Raw genomic sequence first — 10,471 nt, forward strand, 5'->3', positions numbered from 1 at the left:
ACCTGTCAGCACCGATGCTTGTGCCTATGAGCACACATTGAGAAGTGACCCTGTTCCCCACAGCTCCCGACAGCGCATGAAGCAGAAAAATAAGTCTATTTTGGATATTGGTTCTCTTGGTGGCTGAAGGTCACGTATGGGATTTTAAGAGAGGGGTGGCCAGATGGGATGGTGAGGGTACTGTGTGGGAGATGTGCCCATACTGGGGACACTTGGACACCTGCCGCTACCTCCTGGACTTATTTCATATAGGCATCCATTCTTTTGGCTCAGGGCTCCCAGGTGAATGGATCAGGTGAGAAGGCAGGGAGATTACAAGTCAGGCTTGGATCTGCAACCTAGGGTCGTTATCAGTGTACATTCAGGATTTCACCTATGCAAGGAGCATTAGCTCTGTGAGCACATCTCTGTGTCTGTGCATTTCTGTCTGCGGATAGACACACATGCCTGTGCGTCTATCTATGTTCATACGTGTCTGCTAATCTACCTGATCACTCCACCTCTCTATCATGATAAAAGGCCAGGCATTAGCAGCAGGTGATACCGGTGAAGAGAGAATTGGTGAACAGGAAGGCAGAATCCTGGATATAGTGGAATGGGATAGAGAGCTGGGATCCAGGCAAAGGTGATGGAGACATGTAGGGCCAGAAGAAGGGATTGGACAGAGGGAAAGGGTGTGGTTCAGAACAGGACCCAAGAGAGAAGGGAGAGGAGGAGGGGAGAGGAGATAGAGGGAAGGGAGAGGAAGAAGTGGAGGAGAAAGGAGAAGACAGGAGGGAAGGGAGAGGAAGCGGGGATACCCTCTGCTATCTAATCTTCTGACCAAGGGCCCACTCACTCCCTAGCTCAGGGCAGGATGCAGGCAGCATACAGGATGTGGAGGGCTATCCCCTTGGACAGACACTTCTTGTCCACAACCTTCTTGATTGCTGGGTCCTTCTAGGATACTCAGGTCAGCACTTTGTCTGTATAAATGTGAGGTCCTGGGATCTTGTTCCAATGCTAATTCTGAGACCAGGGGGCTGATGGGACTGCTGTTCTCTGTCCCCAGCACACATGCAGGGACAGGGATCTAAGAGCGATTCAGAGATGTCCCTGCATTGGCTGGAAGAATGGCATGATGACCATTGCACCTGGTAACCCCAAATACCACTTTTCATTCCATGTGGGCATCTTGGGCTCTGAGGTGTCTGGGAAACGCTCCACTGTGTGGGCCACCTGCGTGTCCTGTCCTCATCCAGCCTGGCCTTCAGAAAGCAGCTCACTGTGACCTCATTGTCCTCATCCAGTCACCATCCAGCTTTGTGACTCAGATGGTCACATGCTCTCTCCTGTTCCTTCTGTCTCTGGCAGAGAAAGAGGCAGTGTTAAGGTCCCTAGGACACAGTATCCATGAGGAAGGGTCTGAGGTGGCTATGGGAGGGAGCTGGATCAGGGGTGCTCCCGTGTCACCTGAAGATGAGCCCTACACTGGTGGAAATAATTAATGGGCAGCCAGGAGTTGTGGGACTCAGGGATAGTGTGTCAGAGCAAGGAGGCCAACAGGGAAACCCTTGATGGAGGCACTTCCTTCCTCTCCACCTCTCCCCTATCTTTCTGGTTGTCAGAAGGTGAGTGGCTCTTTCACCCCAGTCCACTGACACAGAGGAGCTTTGAAACTGCGAGCCCAAAACCACATTCTTTTCCATCAGTCTCCCAGGGACACAAATACAACACAAAGCAATGTACTCAGAGAAGCTCATGTATCCATGCATGGCCAGGGAGACAGAGAGTTTCAGGGATGGATTTGGAAGATGGTGATCAGAGAAGGTGTGGGTTGGGACTAGAGATGGGGCTGCACTTGCTCACTCACAGATCTGCCCAGGGATGCCAAAGCTGCTGGCACTGGGGCTGAGTGGAAGGGAAGGAAGCAGGCATGGAGGGGGTTCGGGTGCAGAGTGGAATGCAGGAAGCTGTGCTGCTGTAGTGAGGGATGTGAGGGGGGACCGTGGGAACCTGGATATGGGGACGATGTCTCCCAGGTCATTGGAGGCAGCTGGAAAAGGCTGAGGCAGGGCAGGAGGTGACAAAAGGAATAAGACATGTTCTAAATCTTAGATGGCTTTGTCCTATATCAGTGGTTCTCAACCTTCCTAAGGCTGCAGCCTTTTAACACAACTCCTCATGGGGTGGCCCCTGATCCATTAAAATTATTTCTGCTGCAACTTCATAACTGTAATTTTGCTACTGCTATGGATTGCAATGTGTTTTCTGGTGGTCTTAGGCAACCCCTGTGGAAGGGTCATTTGTCCACCAAAGGGGTAGGGACTCACAGGTTGAGGACCACTGTGCTTGTTGGAGAAGATGAAAGGGACCAAGGGTGAGGTTCAAGGTCATAGGCTAAGCCTGGGTGTGTTGACCTCGTGGGGTTCTAGAGCTAGGGGTGGTCCATTCTCCCATAACTCCCTGCACTGGAGCATGTACACATGGTCGCCTGACACTGACTGCATTGGGAGCCAGGGCACATTAAAATAAAGCTGAGAGATGTGGCCTTGGCCTCCTTGGATGTGTGCACTTAGAAGCGAGCAGCCACTGGAGGTGACCTAAGAACATAGTGAGAGGAAGCCACCAAAGAGAGGCTCAGGAGAAACAGCCTCACCTCACCTTGATCCTGAACACATGTCCTCTAGCAACACATTGCTCCTATTGAAGCCACCTGGGATGCAGCATTGTGTCTGAGAGTCACACAGCTGTGTCAGATGCCCAGGTGTCCCAAAGAGGCCTCAGGGCCCAGAGGATGAAGCAGGGAGCAGCAGGCTTGAAACCCCTCTCAATTCCTCAGGCTTTAGTCCAGGACCCCTGCCTCCCACCAAGCCTCGGATGGGAACTTAAAAGCAGAGGATTGGACCAGAGACCTGGTCCAATCTGGGCCTCTCTACCTCAGTCCTCAAGGTCCTGGTGCTGAGTTACACACACAGTGCACCCTGCACCCTGCATTCTGCACCCTGCATCCTGTATGCTCTACAGACCTCTCAGGGACAGAGAATGAATATTTACTGAGCAGCTCAGTATGCGGTAAGGGGGCAAACACTGAAGAGGAGAGGGAGGGAGAAAGGGAGGGAGGAAGGGAGGGAGGGAGGGAGGGAGGTGCAGAGAGAGAAACCAAGAGAGGGGGGGAGAGGGACACACACACACACACACACAGAGAGAGAGAGAGAGAGAGAGAGAGAGAGAGAGAGAGAGAGAGAGGATGGAGCAGCGGAGCGGATGCTGCCTCTGGATTGGGAAACTCACTTCCAGAGGATCAAGGGAACAGCCTTGTGTATAATGAGATTGACTCTTAAATTGAAAGTGCTCCACTTGCTGTGCAGTTCAGACCTCCCCGCTGCGTGTTTACTCCCCAGGCTCTGACATTAAGCCATCCTACACTCGAGCTGGGAGTATTCAATTAGGTTTTCTGTTATTAATCAGTCAATTAAGCTGCAATCGCTGGGATATCCATTTTCACTCTTAAAGAGGTGAGAGTCATTCCAAGGGCCCCCAATCTATCTTGAGAATGGCAGTGTCTGGGTGTGGCGGGTGAGGCCAAGGCCTAAGGAAATAGGGAAAGAGGATAGAAGAGGCAGCTGGGAGAGTGGAGTCCATGGCCAGGGTTGGCACTTTGGTTCTTGAGACTTCGGGGGAGCCTTAAAACTGACAAGAGAGATGCAGCTGAGGAGCCCCAGGCCTCAACCTTCCATCTGTGAAATGGGAGGTTTGAACCCTCAGCCTTTACTCCTATCTTTAACACCTACAAATCCAACAGGATGAGGGACAATTATCAATTTGCTTCTGAGGTTCTGGGGATCAAACCCAGGGTCTCAGACATGCTGTGAAAGTCCTCTTCCACTGAGCTCCATCTCTAGCCTCAGGTCTGAAATCAGGTGATCTGGTCCAAGCTACAGAGGAGGGAGCAGTGTGCTACAAGACAGTAACAATCCACACACTATTCCACCAAGGTCTGAATGCTCCATCTGAACATGCAATATCAATACTTGGATGGTACATAAGGTACTGCATGTAGTTGGCCTGCCTGTAGTTTGATGGCTCTAAGCAGGAGAATGGAATGTTATTGCTCTAGGTGAACCATTTCAAGCTGTCTCTCACTGTTGGGCCCTTGGGTGTCCAAACAGAATGTGATTGTAGTGCATGAGGAGGGAGGGAAGCCCGGAGAGCAGACCATGAAGCCATTGCTGCAGTAGGCATGAGATGTCTTTCCTTTGCCCACTGTCAATACCAACTGGAATGAAGAAATCTGTCTGTCTACCATTAACAATCAATTCCTGAAGGAAGATAATGAGAAAAACTGACAAGAGCTTGTAGGAACTGCAAGGAGGTTTGGATTTGTGGTTTTGAAGTCAGGGTTAGGGGTAACTTCTGAGCATGCTCAGTCCTGCAATGACCTGGTGTGAGAGTCACAGGAGTCATCTGTGCTGGAGGATTCTAGGGTGTAGGGATGTCATTAGCGCATGACTGATTTCCTTCCATGCTAGTGTTTGTTGAGGGCTTGCTGTGTATTTGCAAGCATGATTTCAAGTCATCTACTGTGTGGTTACCATGAAAAATCACAAGTGCATGGATTTTCCCGAAGCATTCAGTGGGCAAACAGCACGCTTTTCATTCTGTAAAATGTAGGCTCTAAAGTGCCTTTTGTAATGAGCACATGCATCCCTCTGTGAATGAACTCTCTGCAGTTATTTATAATCTGTGAAAACCACTTATCAATGGGTGTTTTTGGAATGCTGGGTTTACAACTAGCACATAAGCCATTTGTAGGTGGGTTTCTAATAACCACTTGAAAGAGTTCTTCCTCTCTTAGATTCTTTTTGATCTAGTGTGTTTGTTCATCCAGCCCAAGCTCCTGTAGACTTGATCAGCCACTGAAGTTTTATAATTTCACATACTGAATGCTAAGGGTGCATATCTCTATACCTAATCTGCTTTAGGAAGGGTATGGTTGGTTGGCCCAAATCCCAGAGAATTCCCAGAAACAGGCCAGAACTCCTTACTCCTGCAGTGAGAGGATGGATTCTTGTGCATTTCAGGAATTTGAAGGTGTCTTCTCAGAGACCAGTACTAGAGACCAGAGGCAAACATCAGTCATTACTGATCTGTGAATCCATGGACATACTTCTTCCCAAACAGAAGGCCCAACTATTCCAGGAAATGATCATGAAGGAGGAAGGAAGGGGAATTAAAATTGTTGAGCACTTATTGAAAGTCAGTCATTGCTCTAATTATTTTATGAGGAAATCTCAATTAATTATAACAATGTCATGCAGGCCAGGCGCTGTGACTTCAGCATTAATCAAAGGCACCACAGAAAGAAAGCCTGATTTCAAACTAATCTTTTTTTTAAAGGCTTGCTTATTTATTTTATGTATATGAATACACTGTCACTGTCTTCAGACACACCAGAAGAGGGCATCAGATCCCACTACAGATGGTTGTGCACCACCATATGGTTGCTGGGAATTGAAGTCAGGTTCTCTGGAAGAGTAGTTGGTGCTCTTAACCTCTGAGCCATCTCTCTAGCCTTTCAAACAAATCTTAATGATGCATCCAGGAAAACAGACCAATTCAAAGACAGAATAACAAAAAGTTGGTGGTGACTATATGACTTGAGGGTAAATTAGACATCGCAGAATCTAAACAGAAAAACTATTCAACGTGAAAACAGTTTCACCTTCAATAGAATCAGGGTTCCCTTCTACAAGAGTAAAAGGAAAGAGATGTCCGAGACTTTTATACCCAGCCAAACTATTTCTAACATATGCCAACATCCAAAGTGATATTGCTGCACACTGAAGGCACGTTATAATTTAACCTTCTTTAATAACTTTGTTCAAGGTGCATTCCAGTCAAGCAGTTCAAAACTCAGAACCCAGGAAGGGCTGTTTGCCAATTTTCTGTTCCTATGAGAAATACCCAATATAACTAACTTACAAAGAGAAAAGGGTAATTTTCATTCAGTTTTTTAGCACATAGCACACTACAACAAGTATGTGGGAATGAAAGCTGTTTGCCTCCTGGCTGATAAAAAAGAAAGGAAAATATGAGTCCTAGAATCCTTTTGAGGGTGCAATGACTAGAATTCATCTGTCATTAGATAATGATAAGCAGGCGCGAAGCCTGCAGCAAGGGAGACTCTATGGGAACATTCCAGATGTGGGAACAATGACAAATATAAGAAGAGAAGTGAATGGCTGCTACAGACTCCATCTGAGTGTGGTCAACAGTATGGCTTAGCATTTAGTCTGTGAATGAAGTGGGAGAAGACACATCAATGTGCATGGCAGACACCTCTGTGTGTGTGTGTGTATGGAAAGCTATGGATCATGAAGTACATATGGGAGACAGCTTATGGGAATAAACTGTCCTACTATGTCAGTCCCAAAGATCAAACTCGGGTTTTTAGGCTTGGTGGCAAGCCTCTTTACCTGCTGAGCCATCTTGCTTATCCTCAGTTTGATTTCTAAGGTGAATTAAACAAGTTCGGAGGTGGAGCAACTCTTGTTGCTGTGGTTGGAAGTCCCAGCCTCTAGCTGCCCAGAGCTCAGCTTGCAGTATTTGTGTCACTAGGGCTATGATTTATTTATTTATTTTTAAAAGTCAATCTACTTTAATTTTTCAAATATTCATTTTAGGTATATTGTTATTATGCAAAATAACTGGCATGATGGTGACATTGTTACACACACTTAAAGCATTTAGAGCATATTCATTTTTAGAAAATAGCTTTTAAAAATATTTACTTTTATTTTTTTTTAATTATGTGCATGCAAATGCAGTGTCCAAGGAGGTGTGAAGAGGGCATCAGAACCCCAGGAGCTGTAGTTACAGCTCCTGCTATGGGTCCTCTGCAAGAACAATACACATTGCTTTTTAAGGGCAATAATAGTTTTATTTTTTTCCCAGCAGTTGAAATAAAGGTGTTTGTTGTTGGTGAGGAAACAAACACATCAACAGACATATAGATAAAAAAAAAGTGCAGAACACATTCTTAACTACTAAAGCATCTCACTAACCTCAATATTAAATATCTTCATTTCAAAACTGGTTGTATAAATTGATTCTGTCACTGATAGGGTGCTCTGATTTTGTCTGTTAGTTTTGTTTTTCTTTTCTTTTTTTTCTGTTTTTATTTTTTAAAATGTAATTTAGCAGCTTTGAACTTGGGGTTACATTCAAGTGCTCTTCTACATCAAGTTGAAAGATCTGTCTTCTTTTTTCTTGGAAGTTTGAAATATCAGTGTCCTGTGATGACCCTGACCACCCTTCGGGCAGACAGGCCTGTCCCTGCAGGAGCCATGTATGACTTCTCTATGGATGTTCTCGGCCCCTAGATTTTTTGTGGCTAAAAGTGGGAGATGAGTAAGTGCCAGAGATATGTTGTGAAGAGATGAGAGACCACTGAGGTCTACCTGTATAGCCACGGAGATGGGAAGGGATTTGCAGTGGGCGATGCCATTCCATAGGTCAGGCCTGTGCAATATTCTTTCTCCCTACACCACAGGTGCTTTTATGTGTCCAGTGAGAAGCAGTGGGCATGAAAATATTTTAAAAATAATATCCTCTCAATGAGTGTGCTCCACAGCAGTACAAGATTTCCCTGGTTGTAACCCCAAACAAGCAGCAACTGGTCCATGGTCAAGGAGATCATGTTCAAATCACAGGAGCTTGTGTACTTGTGCATTTAAAGTCAGCCACTACTGGATCTCAGTGTTTTTTTTCCTATTCTCAACACTGAAACTTGGGAACTTGCAGGATAATTGTTGGAGGCCAACAGAGACCGTGCAGGGCTTAAGAGTCCCATTTCACCCCTAAACCCCTGCTACTAAGCCACATTGGCAACAAGGAAATACAACCATTCAATCCTGGATCTTGATGGCAGTGGTAGGGATATCTGAGAAAGTAATGGGAGAAGTGGTGTGCAGAGAGTGGTCTGGTTTCCCTGAGGCCAAAGAGCTATTTAGTCATTTCAGGCTTACTCACAAACTCCCGTACTTCTTTTTGAGACAGGATATCTATCTATCTATCTATCTATCTATCTATCTATCTATCTATCTATCTATCTATCTATCTATCATTCATCTGACCCAGGTTGCTGTACAACTCTCGAGCCGCTTGCCTCAGCTTCCTGAGTGCTAGAACTTACAGACATATCCAATGTGTCCAGTGTTCTGTTGTTGTTTTGTTTTGTTTTTAGTTAAGAAAGACAGCCAACTGCTGCATCGTAACTGTTAGCTGGCATTGAAGAGCTCAGCTTGTTATCTCTTGCCTGAGTCTGAGAGCCAGTGCTGACTCTAACTCTTGGAAGAGGGACAGGTAGGGTGATGGGCCATGGGTGTCACACACATAAAAGTGGAGGTCAGGTAAGAACATAGAGCCCAGGGCCTGCTCCTGGTGATTAAGATGCAGGTCATTCTATCCTATTTACTCTCCACGAATGTTAAACCCCTGTGCTTACTGTTTTTCTTTTATTATTGCATATTAATTAATTTACAAAGCGAGTTTTAATCTTTTTAGAATTAAAACACACACACCTTGGAGTTTAGTATATTTGGTGACTGCTGATCTAAAGGATGTTCAAAAATCCTAACCAACACCACTTAAAAAAACAAAGCAAAACAAAACAAAAACCTCAATAAAAGCCTGTTTATTTTTTGGTGATGAGTTTTGGGTAAATTTGATGTTTTTCCTACTTTTTAATGTACTTTATTCCCCCTACAATCTGGCCAAAGAATTGCTTTCAAAGGGGAATAAGAAAGATCTTAGGAAAGCTCTCTTCACTGCACACTGCCTGGTTCACAAACATGAATTGTCCTTTCAGAAGGGCCAGGTTCCATCACTCTGTGGACAAAGTGACTCACCAACACATAAGCCTCTTATGTGCATGGCGCGGCATTATCCTAGGACCCTCAATCATCCGTCTACATGTTAGCATCCTCTCTGGATGCCATGCCTGACACCAGCTCTCTTAGAGTTTCTATTGCTGTGACAAAATATCAGGACCAAAGCAAATTGGGGAAGGAAGGGTGTATTTCATCTTACAGTTTATAATTCATCATTTAAGGTAGTGAGGGCAGGAGCCCGGATGCAGACACTAATGCAGAGGCCATGGAGGGGTGCTGCTTATTGGTTTGCTCCTCATGGCTTGCTCAGTCTGCTTTCTTACAGAATCTAGGACCACCAGCCCAGAGGTAGGTAAGCACTGCTCACTGTGGATCTGTTGAGCCCTCTCACATCAATAATTAACCAAGAAAATATACCACAGGCTTGCCTACAGATCAGTCTAGCAGAGTCATTTTCCCATTTAAGGTTCCCTCTTCCAAAATGACTCTAGCTTGTATCAACTCGACATAAAACGTTGTGGAAGCAGTTACCCTACTCTGACTGAGTAGTAACGAGGAAGGAAGATCCCATGCCATCAGCACAGATGTGGTTTTGCCCCACACATTTTCGTTCTGAAGTCTGTTGGACACAAAGGTGCAGAACCATGTATGGAGGGCCAGGTATATGGCACAACCTGCAACTATGTACGCTCAGCATACATATTCTACTCTGTTATACCTTATGGTCCGAAGAGCCCTGGTCAGCCGTCTGTTGAAGCACAGGTTAGGCTCATCTCACCCTCTCCCTGTGCATCCCTGGCCCCCTTAGCACACACAGAAAACTCCTTCAGACCAGTTGCTTTTAGTAGCTTCTTATCCAAATGGTTCTCTAGGAAAACAGGACCAATCAGTCTTTTCAATTGAGAAAGAGAGCAACTGAAGTCTGACAGAACTTTCCAGGTCAGTCTCCAACCCCGACCTATGTTAGACAAACACCTTCACATCTGTGGAGTGCTGGACCTCCCTGACGCAAGAGCTATGCAGCACACAGAAGCCAGTTGGTCCACATAAACCCCAAACATGCAAGAGACATCCAAGAATGCACTTTTAAAGCTAACTCACTAGCAATGCACATGCATGCATACATACATGTACAACAGATATGTATGTGAACATATACTTGCTGGGCTGCTGTTCCTGTATTATTAGCATCTACCAGAGAAAGAAGAGGGCAAGGGGAGACTGGTTCCCTGGCTCTGTGACTTGGGGTAATTTCCTCCAACTTGAGTTAGCAGAGAGAACACAGCATGGGGTTGGGGCCACTCTCTCCTGTAGGCTGTGAAGTCCGCTGTACTGAGGTACTCTCTCTCTCATGATGAATGTATTCAGTAGGTTTCTATTTCTGTGATAAACACCATAACTAAAAGCAATTTGGCAAGGAAAGGGTTTAACCTCATCTTACAGCTTATAGAGTCAGTCCATAATTCAGGGAAGTCAGGATATGAACCTGGAGGTAGGAGCTGATCCAGAAGCCATGGATGAGTGCTGGCTACATCTTGCTCAGTTTACTTTCTTATACCCCCCAGAACTACCTGCCCAGGGGTAGTACTACCCACAAT

At 45.7% G+C, this 10,471-nt stretch overlaps 1 long non-coding RNA gene across 1 annotated transcript; it reads left to right on the forward strand.

Annotated features, from left to right (window-relative positions):
* Positions 1-1,355: 1,355 nt before the first annotated feature.
* Gm36481 lies at positions 1,356-5,239 on the forward strand. Its single transcript, XR_389527.3, has 3 exons — positions 1,356-1,610; positions 2,924-3,054; positions 5,064-5,239. It is a non-coding gene; the product is annotated as a predicted gene, 36481 (long non-coding RNA).
* Positions 5,240-10,471: the final 5,232 nt, after the last annotated feature.

Source organism: Mus musculus, chromosome 5, assembly GCF_000001635.26.
Source record: "Mus musculus strain C57BL/6J chromosome 5, GRCm38.p6 C57BL/6J".
In the NCBI taxonomy this organism is placed as follows: Eukaryota; Metazoa; Chordata; class Mammalia; order Rodentia; family Muridae; genus Mus; species Mus musculus.